Source organism: Sycon ciliatum, chromosome 1 (genome assembly GCF_964019385.1).
Source record: "Sycon ciliatum chromosome 1, ocSycCili1.1, whole genome shotgun sequence".
Lineage (NCBI taxonomy): Eukaryota > Metazoa > Porifera > Calcarea > Leucosolenida > Sycettidae > Sycon > Sycon ciliatum.
The window spans coordinates 36,651,119-36,667,249 of NC_088643.1; the positions used below are offsets into that span (position 1 = coordinate 36,651,119).

Sequence of the window (16,131 nt, forward strand, 5' to 3'; positions counted from 1 at the left end):
ATCGCGGTCGCGTTTTCTTTGAATACCAGTAACTTTGACGCCACATTCTGATGAAAGTTGAAATCAGGTCCCAAGATACCTTTTCAGTCGATGGCTCATATACAGCATGTTAAAGGGGAAGTTAAGGCAAAAATCAAAATGTCACCAGTTGTAGTCTTCGGGGTGCTGAGTCGAATGGTCTTGGTCCGAGAAAGCTGAGACGCTCCCTTCCTACTTGAATCCCAATCGAACTCGCGCACTTCCACCGAAACTGGGTGACTGCGCCCTACTACATGGGGATTTGTATGCAAAATGTCACTAAAAGCGCCATTTCGTTCTTATAAAAGCACGGATGACTGCAATTGGCCCATATGTTGTAGTCTTTTGGACGCTGAGTCGACTGGTTTTGGTCCGAAAAGGCTGCGATGCAGCATTCCTCCTTTATTCCAAATCGAACATGGTTGAACAAGTGGTCACGTGCTCCTGCGTACACCAGTCACCTGGTCACCGTGCCTGCAGGGTACAACTTACTAGCCTGTTTGACCTTTTTTGGGTGCAGTCCTGTCACTCGAGTTGAACCTTGGTGTGAAAGTTGTCGCCTACTGGCGTGGTGACCAGGTGATTTGGGCACCCAGGAGCACGTGAGCGCTTGTTCAACCACGTTCGATTGGGAATAAGGGCCGAACGCTGCATCGCAGCCTTTTCAGACCAAAACCGACTCAGCGTCCAAAAGACTACAACATATGGGCCAATCGCGGTCATCCGTGCTTTTATAAGAACGAAATGGCGCTTTTAGTGACATTTTGCATACAAATCCCCATGTAGTAGGGTGCAGTCACCCAGTTTCGGTGGAAGTGCGCGAGTTCGATTGGGATTCAAGTAGGAAGGGAGCGTCTCAGCTTTCTCGGACCACGACCATTCGACTCAGCACCCCGAAGACTACAACTGGTGAAATTTTGATTTTTGCCTTAAAGGGGAAGTTAAGGCAAAAATTAAAATTTCACCAGTTGTAGTCTTCGGGGTGCTGAGTCGAATGGTCGTGGTCCGAGGAAGCTGAGACGCTCCCTTCCTACTTGAATCCCAATCGAACTCGCGCACTTCCACCGAAACTGGGTGACTGCGCCCTACTAGATAGGGATTTGTATGCAAAATGTCACTAAAAGCGCCATTTCGTTCTTATAAAAGCATGGATGACCGCGATTGGCCCATATGTTGTAGTCTTTTGGACGCTGAGTCGATTGGTTTTGGTCCGAAAAGGCTGCGATGCAGCGTTCCTCCTTTATTCCCAATCGAACATGGTTGAACAAGCGGTCACGTGCTCCTGCGTACGCCAGTCACCTGGTCACCGTGCCTGCAGGGTACAACTTACTAGCCTGTTTGACCTTTTTTGGGTGCAATCCTGTCACTCGAGTTGAACTCGAGTTGAACCTTGGTGTGAAAGTTGTCGCCTACTGGCGTGGTGACCAGGTGATTTGGGCACCCAGGAGCACGTGACCGCTTGTTCAACCATGTTCGATTGGGAATAAAGGAGGAACGCTGCAGCGCAGCTTTTTCGGACCAAAACCAGTCGACTCAGCGTCCAAAAACTACAACATATGGGCCAATCGCGGTCATCCGTGCTTTTATAAGAACGAAATGGCGCTTTTAGTGACATTTTGCATACAAATCCCCATCTAGTAGGGCGCAGTCACCCAGTTTCGGTGGAAGTGCGCGAGTTCGATTGGGATTCAAGTAGGAAGGGAGTGTCTCAGCTTCCTCGGACCAAGACCATTCGACTCAGCACCCCGAAGACTACAACTGGTGAAATTTTAATTTTTGCCTTAACTTACCCTTTAACTTCCTCTTTAAAAGGCAGCTCCTTCCCCATTTCCCCTTTCAAAACCTGATTTTCCATAGTTGGTGACCAGTTTAATGGATACCAGGCACAGATGTCAAACTAGACCTCCCCTAAATGAACCAGTTATTTACAGCAGGGTTCTAGCCAAAGGAGGGTAGCTCACTCCGAGTTGTGGCGGAGGGGTACTAAACTTAAAGGGGAAGTATACCCTAAAATCAAATTTTCACCAGTTGTAGTCTTCGGGGTGCTGAGTCGAATGGTCTTGGTCCGAGGAAGCTGCGACGCTCCCTTCCTACTTGAATCCCAATCAAACTCGCGCACTTCCACCGAAACTGGGTGACTGCGCCCTACTAGATGGGGATTTGTATGCAAAATGTCACTAAAAGCGCCATTTCGTTCTTATAAAAGCACGGATGACCGCGATTGGCCCATATGCTGTAGTCTTTTGGACGCTGAGTCGACTGGTTTTGGTCCGAAAAGGCTGCGATGCAGCGTTCCGCCTTTATTCCCAATCGAACATGGTTGAACAAGCAGTCACGTGCTTCTGGGTGCCCAAATCACCTGGTCACCACGCCAGCAGGCGCCAAATTTCACACCAAGGTTCAACTCGAGTGACAGGAGTGCACCCAAAAAAGGTCAAACAGGCTAGTAAGTTGTACCCTGCAGGCACGGTGACCAGGTGACTGGTGTACGCAGAAGCACGTGACCGCTTGTTCAACCATGTTCGATTGGGAATAAAGGAGGAACGCTACATCGCAGCCTTTTCGGACCAAAACCAGTCGACTCAGCGTCCAAAAGACTACAACATATGGGCCAATCGCGGTCATCCGTGCTTTTATAAGAACGAAATGGCGCTTTTAGTGACATTTTGCATACAAATCCCCATCTAGTAGGGCGCAGTCACCCAGTTTCGGTGGAAGTGCGCGAGTTCGATTGGGATTCAAGTAGGAAGGGAGCGTCTCAGCTTCCTCGGACCAAGACCATTCGACTCAGCACCCCGAAGACTACAACTGGTGAAAATTTGATTTTAGGGTATACTTCCCCTTTAATGCTAGGAAATGAACTGGGCTAACATTACTCTGCTGCACATCAGCCAAAACCGGTGTCAAGGTTGCAACGTTTTCTTCAAGAATCAACAAAAGAACGTTCTCTATGAAAATTGCTGTACATTTCCTCTGAAACATTACATTGACCGATCCTCCTGCGTATACATTCACAAAATCAAACTTATCACTGCCCCTCAGCATGTTCAGCATTCCTTAAACTGGTTCAATGAATCCTCAACAAGCCGGAACTTGCTTCGTTTCCCGATTGCAAGAAACAATTCCATGAGCAAATCGCCTTTATTCCTAGCATACCAATTATGGGATTCTCTTCCTCAGCAATTAAAGTCCAGCAACACCCTCAATGCGTTTTTAAGCTTGATAAATATACACGTACGTCGATCTTCATTAAATTTTACTAATCATTGACTTTCATTCTCTTTGTGTATTACTTCAAGCTCCAAAGTAAATCACATATGCTACCTGTACAATTGATTTTGGTTTTGGATTGATTTTTATAATTGATTTTGGTTTTGGATTGATTTACTTTTATTTCATTTTCATTTAACTTGCCATATTTTGCGTGTGCACTTTTGCCTTCTTGTTCTTTTATACCATGGCTGGTAGCCCTCATTCATAATATTGGTTGACACCATGTCATCCATGAATTGAGAATAATAATAATAAAAACGCAAGCCTTTGCAAAACCCTACCTTCCATTAATTATTGCTCACCTAAAAGTTGAATTGCTTTCCTGCATTCCCAGGGGGGATAAAGAAGAACACTTTTATGTCACCCTCTGGTTGTAAGCGATGTCCGGCGCTTTTCCATAGCGACCCCCACAGGGACTAACCAACGTAACTGTTCTGTAGCAATCACCACAGTGAACCGGTGGTCAAGCTAGTTGCAGGACCGTGCAAGGCACCTGAGTGGCGAACAATGCACACAGAATCCACTCACCTGCGCGTCCAGAGCTATCCCACTTCTCGACATCAAGTCTCAGTTGCCAGCATGACAGCAGCCCATCAACCACGAGATGATTGATGACAGGATGACAGCCTCTCTTCAGTTAAACAAAGCGAAACGGAAAAAGGAAAGAGAAAGGCAGCAAATTTGTCACGTGAAACCTATCAGCAACAACAACCCACGAATCCATGGAGAAAAATACTGAGAATGGTGAGGTTCTGCTATACATGAAAACGTAGAGAAATCACGTTGCGAGCAGGTGTCTGGGTTAGAGACTACGGTTTCGCGTGTTTTGGGTCAGATTTCTACGCAGAGTTGAGGTTCTCTACGCTGTGGCTCCCGCAAAGAAGATGCGTACGCATCTGCTGGGTATCACTTAAATGCAGGCTGAAACCTGCCAAATTTGGAAGGGGAAATTCCCAGTGAACGTAGAGCAGAATTGGTTCCCTTTGCGTTATGGGAACACTCTTCGTGTTTCCAGGATTCTTCTCGTCACATTCCCGTAACGTAGAGCAGAACATCGCTAATGCCAAGAGTCCATAATCCCCCCCCCCCCCCCAAGTGTGCAGCTGGGATGGGGCTGTGGGACGGCGTAATCCGTGATGTATGTCATTTTTTGGGTCGGACATGCGTCAGTCCGTCGATGCAGTCCACCACAAACACACTTCCCTTACTCATGATATTATCACACTATGACATGCAACACGGATTTCGCCGCCCCAGGTCTGATCAGTGACAGTGGCGGGTTTAGGGGGGGGGGGGGGGCGCGCGCCCCCCCCCCCCCTCAAAAATTTCGACCTAGGTTTCGAAAAATAATACAGGGCGCCGGGTCGAGCTAGACTAGGCTAGTCGGGGCGAGCGCGGCCTGAAACGATTGTCCAAAAGCGGTTGCACGGTGCGGTGCTCGAGCTGGTGTTGATTGAACACACTACAGACTAGTACAGTACAGTCTACAGAGTAGAGTCTACGTACAGTGACTGAGTGAGCATGCACGGCTACAGAAACACGGTGACCTGACTGTGTACTGACTGTTGTACAGTGTGATCCCTGCTGGGACGCGCTCGACGCGTCTTCAACGGTACAAACATCGAAGAAAAGTCTTGGATCGAGTCAACCAAAACACGATTCGAATGCCGAGGGCTCAGGCGATCATCCTCGTTCGAATCGTGTTTTGGTTGACTAGAAGGCTTTTCTTCGATGTCTCAGGGACATCCCAAAAGGCCAAGCTCTAGCCAGCAGAGCCTGGAATTTTTGTAAAGCGTTCCTGTGGCGGCGCAACTCCTGCTGCCGCTCCAACAGGAAACAGTGGGAGTGATGAAGTCGCTGTTATTCCAGTTGAACTTTCGGAGCGGACTGACAGTCACACTCCGCCAAATGTGGAAGAACCTGTTGTCAGCGAGCAGCCAGAACATAAAGAACAGCGCACAGTGACAAGTACCGCTGCCTATGTAAAGGATGCTTTGAGAGCGGTGAGAAATTGTTGGACTCGCATGAACAATTGCAGTTGATTCGCTCATATAACGGCAAATTTGAAGTTTACAATGTACATTGTTGCTGCGTGTACAGAAATACTGCTCGTGGTGTGTGAGATTTACGGCTTGTTGTTGTTGTTGTTTATTTTACTTCACCAAATGAACAGGCAGAGATGCCTTCTCACCTGCCCATAGGACAGGTTCTCACAGAATGATGAAGGGATGATATGCAAGGGAAAACAAGAAATGATAATAATAATAATAATAATAACTTAGAAAGGACCGAAAGAAGAAAGGGAAAAATTTATATGAAGAACAATTTCATGGAGTCAGAAATAGAAAGACAATAATTTCATGGAGTCAAAGAACAGAAAGACAATCTCATGGAGTCAGGAACACGTGGTTGATTTTATAGACATGCATGCACAAAATAATGATTGATAGATGAGAAGGTTGGAATTTATGGCAGATAATAAAAGTTTAACGAGGATAAAGTAAGTATATCAATGGCAGAAAGAGCTTTTCGGAAAGGACCAGGGACACGTATCACTCTAAAATCAGAGGGGAGAGCGTTCCAGAGAATGCTTCCCCAAAACATCATGCTCGATCATCCCGCAGGCCCACGAAGAAAGGGAACTTGAAGCAAGTTCGACACTTGTCCCCGTGTGGTGCGCTGATCCTCCGGAACAGTCTCTGCGGCCGTTCGGGTGAATAACTGTTGAAGAAGGGGCTACAGGAGGTCGAAGAGCTTCTTGACATCGGTTTTCAAAATCGGTTTTCAAATTGGCTGACCTGGGACAGTAGCATGATGTCATCTACCCCCACCCCATCCTGTCCCCGGGGAAAATTGCAATTCCGCGGCCGCGTTTTTTTCCGCGTTTTTTGCGATTTTTTAAAAGACTGCGTTTTCCGCGATTTTCCCGCGTTTTTTGAACTTTTTTGTTGCACTACACGTACACACAGTGCAGTGTTCGGTCAGCAAGGTCTCATCGTGGCCGCTTTTTACTGAAATACGACGAGTGCTTACACCAGAGACTTGTAACTGATTGATTTCACTACATACTCACTGAAAATTGCCGCACATCAATATTATTCACCGCATATTTACCGCATATTTACCGCAAATTCACCGCAAATTATGCCATATTATGACGCGTTTTTCCCCGCGTTTTTTGCGATTTTTTTCCGCAATTTTCCCCGGGGACAGCCCATCCCGCCTTGATCCCGGCCGCAACCCCCCCCCCTCAGCCAAATCCTGGACACGCCACTGAGTGACGTTGCACACTCTGGGGGATTATGGACTCTTGCTAATGTGCATAATGAGGTCTTCACCTAGGTTTCTGGCAAGACAAGGAAATTGCAACGGCAACTTAAAAATGCCATAAAAGGAAACAGCAACATCGGTGAAGTCACAGTCCAAAAATTGATGGACAACGAATTGCTTACCTGTCGGATGGGCAGAGCAGTGCCAAGAGTACATAACCCCCAAGAGTGTGCAACTCGACTATGGGTGCTGTCCCGACAGAATTTTAAGTTGACGTCATATTTTATGATGCAATGCGCACTGTACATGGATTATCAGACAAATCCGGAACCTGTGGTGGACCAAAGTCCATCTGATGTACAAATTATTGCAAAGAAAAACGTGTGATGCGTCAACACCCGTACACATGTTGTAAATCACTGGTGCAAGGAGCATTGCATCATAAATAATGACGTCAACTTGAAATTCTGAAATTATTATAATGCTCTTTACCAGAGGTTGAAGTGCTACATGTAGTAACAGGATTTGGAAGTAGGAATATTTTCCGGAGGCGGAATTTCGAAGTGCACCCTATCGCCAGCATCATAACATCTACATATCCGTCAAAGGGCCCCATGAGCTGAGCCTCTACCTGGCTCAAGACGACATTACTTTGTTGTACTTACAGCTACAGCTGCCATTTTGGCAATGCAGCCTCAGGCCCTGGTAAGCACAACGTTCGAATAGACGACCTACATGTTACCCATGACAATCTAGTATCACGGTCAAGCAGCAAAGCGTCGCTCCACAGGTGGACGCGTTCCACCGCATGACAATTATCATAATGTGGGTTGTGGCTAGCGACCACAACACGCGTACAGTGTAGGTCCACACGCTTGGACAGACATGTACATTGCACTCGTACAACACTGTCTTCTGACCAACAGGAATGTCGACTCGCGAAATACACGCCACCCGACCACCAAGAGGACAAGACACTGTACCTTTTGTTTGGGGAGTTATGCCCTCCGCTACTCCAATCTGAAAGATGACGAACTGCCAGCAGAGAACCGAAAACAAACAGGAGGTCGGAGGTTGGAGAAATGAGTCACCTGAAACTGTTCCGACTTTGAGAACGCATAAACTACTTTGCACTGGCATTGCCGACAGCAATGGAAAACCCAGTACATTCAACAGGAGCAGCACAACAAGGCGGCAGTTTAGTACCGAAAGACGGCGGCCTCGCTCTCCAACCTCCACAAATTAGACACATGTCGTCGCCAGAATTAAACTTACCACAAGTCCAGATACTACATCGTCAATCCGTCACCATCATGCGCTCGTAGCCGAACCAATGCATGAAGCATAAACACACCAGCACAGCAAGGACACTTCCTTTGACGGATAATTAGTTATTTTGGAGCTTTGAATATGGTCGAAAGCTCTGTTGCAATAATTTTATTGACAAGTCCAGATAAGTCCAGATCGGGAAAAGTAATTTCACCAACACTGCAACGCGCCTCCGCGTGACTAAAAATAATGGAGGTTAGGCGTTTCCTGTAGTCATTACAAAGAGCTTGTGGAAATGGTCTTCACGTGGCTCTAGTGCTAGTCGAAATAGCGAGTCGGAAGAATTTAGCGACAGTTCGGACACTGCAAGCCACGCAGCTACAGAGCACCGACCCATACCGACAGAAGGATATATCTTACAAGAAGAAAAAGAGGACAAAAGACAAATTATCTGCACTTGAAGGACATGTGCGGGCGTGCTTACCGCGTACATCATTACCAGTCTCTTCTTGCAGCCGGGCAACACTCTTCCATGGAATTTGCGCATGCGCAGTCGAACTGATAATGGCAATACATGCTCCTTCACCGGTCACCTTGGAGGAAAGAAAAGGAGAACAAAACAAGAAGGGCATAGAGGTTAGGTACAGCGGCAAAGTAGCAGCAGCGAAGCACGGCAAAGTACAATGCGAAAGGAAGACACGGCGCAAATGCCAGTCACGTGGTTAGCGGACAACAAATACCGGCCACACCAAACAAATGCAGTTAGCGGGAAAGAAACGATCTCAACGATCACTTGCAGTCAATGGTGAACGAAATCAAACCCTTACCATCGCTGCAGTCGCCCGTAATTGTTGGTTGAAATGTCTCACGGAGCTGCTGCTACATAGCGCAGCTCTGTCTTTGCTTCGTAGACTCTACCACCGCTTCGCCAACAACCTCAAATTCAAAAGCAAGGCGGATGATTTTTTTCATGTCCCGCTTCAGGGCACTCCGTTAGCGAACGGTTTAGGGATTGGTCTCTCCACTATCTGACATAAGCTACTTGAAACTTCTCGCAGCGGAGCATCGTGTACGATAACGCCAGTCACGACTCAGTTCATCTCGACTGCAACTATTTGATACAAGAACACAAACCATCTACACCTAGCTAGGCAAGAGAAGGAAACTCCGAGAGAAAGAGAGAGAGAGAGAGAGCGCTGAAACTCAACTCCTACAACAACAACGAAGAAAATGAGCGGTTGGGGCCGTTCGGACGAAGCTCCGCAGCTGCGTCCTGGTTCCAAGAAGCTCGTAAGCGCTGTGAGATGTGCAGGGGTCATGGGGTCACAGGTTCATCTCCGGTAGATTACTGCATAAACAGTTTGTTTCCATGGAGATCGTGCGAGAGGAAGACTAGAGAACAGTACGTAGTCGACGTCTATTGGTCAACGCCGGTTGGATTTCTGCGAAAGCACGTGTCAAAAGTGACCCGAGTCACTCGAGAACGTGGTGCGACAAGTCTCCCACCGCGCCGGTGCACCGCGGGCCGGCCGGCAAGCAGTCTAAAAAGCGATTGTGAAAGTGATTTTTTATTCCAATTTATGCGATTCGTATGCAATTTGCCTCGAATTATGCGATTATTCGATTTTGGTAGGAATTATGTGAAACATTATGCTGGCATAATCCGTCAATGCCGTGGCTGGCTCAACGCCCTTGTCTCAGGGGATTCTGTCCCTGCATTGGGTAATCCTGAAATAAAGAAAGAAGTAGTATAAGTGAAGCGGACATTACAAAATGATGAATGAGAATACATGTATCTAAAATGGTTGTTCCTAATCGATTTTCTTGAGACGATCATCAGGGAAAAATCGTCTCACAATAGAGGCTATACGGAGAAACAAACTACTTATAGGTTATAGGATAGTGGGGAGTATACAAGGTGAGGTGTGAAGAAAAAAAACTAAAGTGGGAGAGAAGACGAAAGAAATTAGAAGAAAAGATGTGAGAGTGTTCCGACGGTGTGAGCTACTACAAAAGGTGAGTGAAATGAAGGCGTGGAAGCAGGTGAATGTGATAGAGTGAGGAAGTGTGAGGTGTAGGTGTATGCGAATGAATACGTGTGTGAATGCTAGGTGAAGAGTCTCAATTTTGTGACATTTTCTTTCTGAATGCATAGTAGTAACTAATTAGCCATGTAATCTATCATTTTGAATGTCGGCATTGTGATAGCCGATATGTAGGAAGAACCCTTCAGCACCTGAACGCACGCGTCAAACAACATGTACCATTGTACCTATTGTCAGGTGCAGCCAAAGCCCAGCGACCTGGACGAGGCCGTCCCCGCAAACAGGTGCCAGTTGCACAACAGAACCACACTATTACAGTACCGGTTGAACCCACTGCAAGTGCACAGGTACGTGAGACTGTAGGAAATGGACAAGCACAGGTACGGAGACCAGTAACAAGGAGCATGACTCGTGCGCTGGTAATGGCATCTACAACCGGACATGGACTGGCAGCGAGCAGTAGCGTGGGATTGTCGTCGGGTGCAGAGGACGGGATGGAAGAGGAAGAGGATGAAGAAGGTGTGAGCAGTGATGAAGAGAGTGAGTTGGACAACCAAGATGAAGATGACCGGACTGAAGGTGAGAGCACAACGAAATGGTCAGCAATTAAAAAACACCTCTTGTCTAGTAGCCAATGCCGCTCAGTGCATGACGATTCATGCTTCACTGTTTTGTGCCGTGCTCCTAGGTTTCGTGAACTTAAGGTATTAGAAGCTGTTTTCATCCGTAAACACAATCCTAATCTATGCATTCAGAAAGAAAATGTCACAAAATTGAGACTCTTCACCTAGCATTCACACACGTATTCATTCGCATACACCTACACCTCACACTTCCTCACTCTATCACATTCACCTGCTTCCACGCCTTCATTTCACTCACCTTTTGTAGTAGCTCACACCGTCGGAACACTCTCACATCTTTTCTTCTAATTTCTTTCGTCTTCTCTCCCACTTTAGTGTTTTTTCTTCACACCTCACCTTGTATACTCCCCACTATCCTATAACCTATAAGTAGTTTGTTTCTCCGTATAGCCTCTATTGTGAGACGATTTTTCCCTGATGATAGTCTGAAGAAAATCGATTAGGAACAACCATTTTAGATACATGTATTCTCATTCATCATTTTGTAATGTCCGCTTCACTTATACTATTAATCGCATTAATAAAGTTATTGTCTCCTCGTCGCTTTTTAAAGAAAGAAGTTTAGCTATGCTTGTCACATGCTATGAGATTGTGTCTAATAATAAGGCCTAGTGCTTTTCCCTGTCAGAGCCGGACGGCTCACCCAAAAGAGTCCTACGGTATATTCTTACGGGTTCACTGTGACCTCCTGCTCACCTTTACCGTACCGTATTGCATGCTGTGCTTGCTTTTGCTCGTATCCTTTTTTGTCCTTCTTTTTTTCCTTTTTGTTTTCTATATTATAAATCCTTTTTCCATGGGGCTTTCGCCAACAAGGAGTTTTCAGTATGTTTTATTCCTAGTAGTAGTTGTAGTAGATTTTATTATTTTACTAGGGGAGTCCCAACAGGCGTTGCCTTTTGACTGGGAACCCTAGGTGAATTTTTACCATGTTTGCATACAGAGTAAGAGACGGGGCCTGACGGCAGCCTACGAGTAGATCTACTGACGTCATGACTGTCGTTGTAGCGAGTCTGTGGGTTTCGACAGACACAGGTACCACACAAAACTTTGTACGTGTTCGTAAGATTTCAGAAAACTATTTACAGTTTCAGGCAGCTAGCAAAAACTAGTGTAAAACAACCAGAGGACCCTGGCGGCAGACAGATGGAATGCTCTTCCCACTGACTGGCACTGACTATCAATGGTATCATGATTTACAAGGTCTCGTCCGACTAGGCCTTGACGGATTATGCTAATATTTTCGTGAAATTATGCTTTTCGCATTGCTGAAAAAATGGCAGAATTATGCTATTTTTATGCTAAAAGTTATCATATTATGCGCATCATGCTCACATATGCTGCTAATGTATATGATGGTTCTGTGCAAAATAACAGGGGAATTTTTTGTAGAGGGCGTTGTACTGTAGTAGCAAAAGTTCAACGGGGTCAACGCACCGTCTGGCCTAGCTACGACCGTCACTGATTGTAGTGGACTGGACAAGTTATCAAGGGAGTCGTAAACCTACGACTTCCTGGTGCATCTACTTGTACTTGTACTTGTAGAACATGTACAACTGTATAGAATTTGATGCGAATAGTCGGATTATTCCAATTTTATGCGATTCGTATGCAATTTGCCTCGAATTATGCGCTTATTCTATTTTGAAAGATACTAATAAAGAGAAATGGAGTGAGAAGAAACAACACCTATGAAAATGATAATCCTAGCACTAAGGTAATAACAGGAAAAACTGCGAAAGCACTTAACGAACTTGTAAAGACTGCTAGTATACTGTGACACAAGATATGACACCATGGCCAACTAGGGCCAAACAGACAGAACAAGCTGCTACTAGAACAATTTCAAACGAATAATGCTGTCCTTCTGGACACACAGATTAGGCTTATGAATACGTTGACAAACAGCTTCTAACACACTCAACTGCAACTTATAACCATGACGAGCACGGCACAAAACAGAAAAAGAAGAATCAGAATACACCTTGCAGCAATCAGGACGAGATACAAGATGCTTATACACTGATGACTTCCTACTAGAAAACACACGCTCGCACCCACGCTTACTCACACAATCATTCTCGCTCTCACACTCACCGGACTCACTGGACTCACTGGCCGAATCCTCCTCAACGACGTCCTGCCTTGGAGCAATCAGATCCCGTCTCCTCCCATCCCTTGTCTCACGCTCCTGTTGTGCATTCCGTTGGCTCTGTACTTCCGTACTGAAATAGGTCATGGTGTAATTCGCAGTTGTTCTTCTGGGTCTCGTTGATATTGAGGTAGGTATTGTTGTCGTCTCTGCCGGTGATGCAGCAAGCGATGATGACGCAAACGTGTCTGCATGCAACACACGTGGCGTCGCCAAAGCCACATCCACCTCCGCTGGTGGAGGGAGTGACTTGGTCATGGCCACGGGAGCCAATGGTGGACTTGCCGAGTGGGACGCTAGGTCCTGTGTTGGCGGAGGTAGTGGTTGTTTACGGGGTCTTCCCCGCATGGGACGCTCCAGTTGTGCGCTACGTGGGATAATGTGTAAAGGAGTGTGTTGCTTGATGCGTTCGCTTGTGTCACAGTATACTAGTAGTCTTTACAAGTTCGTTAAGTGCTTTCGCAGTTTTTCCTGTTATTACCTTAGTGCTAGGATTATCATTTTCATAGGTGTTGTTTCTTCTCACTCCATTTCTCTTTATTAGTATCTTTCTGGATTGTTTTTCATTATTCTATTTTGGTAGGAATTATGCGACAAATTATGCTAGCATAATCCGTCAAGGCCTACGTCCGACTAGTACTAGTAGTAGTAGTACATGTAGTACTAGATCTACTACTGTCTATTAGTATAGTTGCAGTACAAGTACTACAGTATAGTAGTAGACCTACAATGTCAATGATTATGATGTTGGTAAGGCCTCTTTTATGGGCAAAAATAATTGTACTGAGTCCGCACTTCATCATGCATGTTGTTGTTGTTGTTGTTGTTGTTGTTGTTGTTGTTGTTGTTGTTGTTGTTGTTGTTGTTGTTACTTTATTTTACTTCACCAGAATTACAGGCAGTAGAATGCCTTCTCACTAGACCAGGTCTAGTTCTCACAAATGATGAAGAATGTGAATGAACATGCTAAAGCTAATGAAAAACAAGAAATAGAAAAAGATGAGAAAAACTTGCGTTTTATATTTTATGACGGTATTTGTATGTGAGTGACAGTGATTAAATGACAAGGGAAAGAAAAGAAAAAGATAGAAAGGAAAGAGTAAGAAATAAACGAAGCAGATGTATGAAATAGAAATAGAGAAGTTTAAGTATTTGAGGAGAAAAGTCAGTTTGTCGATTAGAGACCAAACCAAAAGATCAAAATGCACATGTCTGACGAATGAGTTTAGACAGAGAAAGCATGTCAAGAACATCTGGGCACAGCAGGGCTTTGAAACCCAGAATATCTTCATGGCAACAAATATTTGCCGGAAGCCTGTTCCAATACACGCTGCCCACGAATTGCATGGACACACGAGATGCTGGTCCACGAACGAATGGAATGCATTACATGCACCCCGGCCCGATCCGAGACTGGCGGGAAGCTGTGCAACGCACATGCGTTGATGTTCGCATTAGCATGTGCTGCATCATGCATGCATGCACCCCGATCCGAGACTGGCGGGAAGCTGTGCAACGCACATGTACATGCGTCGATGTTCGCATTTGCATGTGCCGCATCATGCATGCATGCACCCCGATCCGAGAAAGGCGGGAAGACTACAGTACAGTACAGTTGTCGGCAAAAAGATAGTCCACGAGCTGTTGATCTGATGCATGCAGTCATGATGTCTGAATCGAGGATGGTAATCTTCATGGAGAGCGAATCCCATTTGCTGCATTCACTAAAACATTTTTGGGATAAAACGTTCCCTTTAGAAGCCGAGTAAAAACATTGAAAGCAGTTTAGAGTTTTGTGACAGCCTCGGTTGTGAACCACAATGCTGCCGACATCGCCAAGTCCAATACGGGTGTTGAAATGGCACGCTAGCTAGCCCCTAGCGCGCGACGCAGGGACATGCAGGCTCATCGAGCAGCTAGGACGATGGACGATACTTGCAAGAGGAAATTATGGTTCTATGAACTGTAAGTGAATCAGATTCAATCTGGTAGTTTGCACTTACCACACCCATACCGATAACGCCAATGAAGAGTGACGAACCGTATTCTGAAGGGCATGATGTTAGACGTTGTATTGTGACTATGCTGGACGTTAGTGATTTGTAACTCACACAGTACTATAGTACATGTGACCAGTGCTCTGCAAAAACCAACCTTAGGTTCTATTTTGGCGAAATTGAGATTTTGCTGGAGTGTTGAACCATGACCCTTTCTTCAACTTCTGGTGAAGTTTCAGGTGGATTGCATTCATATTCAGGTAGATACAATGTCAATTTCTTTGTAATTGCCTTGCGCAAATTTGCAGGAAACATAGCGAAAGCTGTATGTCGTATTCTTCAAAAGGAAAAGTTAAAGGCGAAGCTAAGCCTAAAATCAAATTTTCACCAGTTGTAGTCTTCAGGGGGCTGAGTCGAATGGTCTTGGTCCGAGTAAGCTGAGACGCTCCCTTCCTTCTTTATTCCCAATCGAACTCGCGCACTTCCACCGAAACTGGGTGACTGCGCCCTACTAGATGGGGATTTGTATGCAAAATGTCACTAAAAGCGCCATTTCGTTCTTATAAAAGCACGGATGACCACGATTGGCCCATATATTGTAGTCTTTTCGACGCTGAGTCGACTGGTTTTGGTCCGAGAAAGCTGCGATGCAGCGTTCCTCCTTTATTCCCAATCGAACATGGTGGAACAAGCGATCACGTGCTCCTGCGTGCCAAGTCATCTGGTCACCGCGCCAGCAGGCAACAACTTTCACACCAAGGTTCAACTCGAGTTCAACTCGAGTGACAGGACTGCATCCAAAAATGGTCAAACAAGTGGTAAGTTGTACCCTGCAGGCACGGTGACCAAGTGACTGGTGTACGCAGGAGCACGTGACCGCTTGTTCAACCATGTTCGATTGGGAATAAAGGAGGAACGCTGCATCGCAGCCTTTTCGGACCAGAATCAGTTTTTTAAACTTTTCACAGCAGTGCCAAATTATTGGGGTCACTGAATGTGGGTGCCAGCGGCCTACAAGCACAAAGCCTGGTGGCAAAGCTGCATGTACCGTATTTCCACAAATAGTAGGCCGGTCTACTATATTTTCAACCTCGTCCTAACCCGGCCTTATAATCGAGGACGGTCTTGTATTCGAGGACGGTCTTTTATTCTTTCAACCCAGTTTGACCCCGGTCTTCTATTTTTCGCCACACAGTTTTAACCCTTTAAGAGCCACAGGAAAATTTCAAAATTCTACATTTTTTCGTGTTCCTTGGATCATAGCTGCAGTTCTACTCACTCAATCCTCTAAATCTAGGGCTTCCTGGAAAGGTCTCCGCGAGAGGAAAAGAATGAGGTCGATCATGATAGCCAGCACACCGTCTATCCAGCGCTAGATCGCAGCGACAGTACGAAAAATGCCCCAAATGTGTTCAATTGCGTCCCGCTCCAGATATTTCATTTTCTTCGATCGTGGAGCTCCA

The 16,131-nt window shown here is 45.8% G+C and overlaps 1 long non-coding RNA gene across 1 annotated transcript in view; it reads left to right on the plus strand.

Moving 5' to 3' along the window:
- The window catches only part of LOC135806975 (uncharacterized), a 181,266-nt gene that overhangs the window by 118,752 nt on the left and 46,383 nt on the right, over positions 1-16,131 (plus strand). The gene's annotated exons all lie outside the window — the stretch shown is intronic.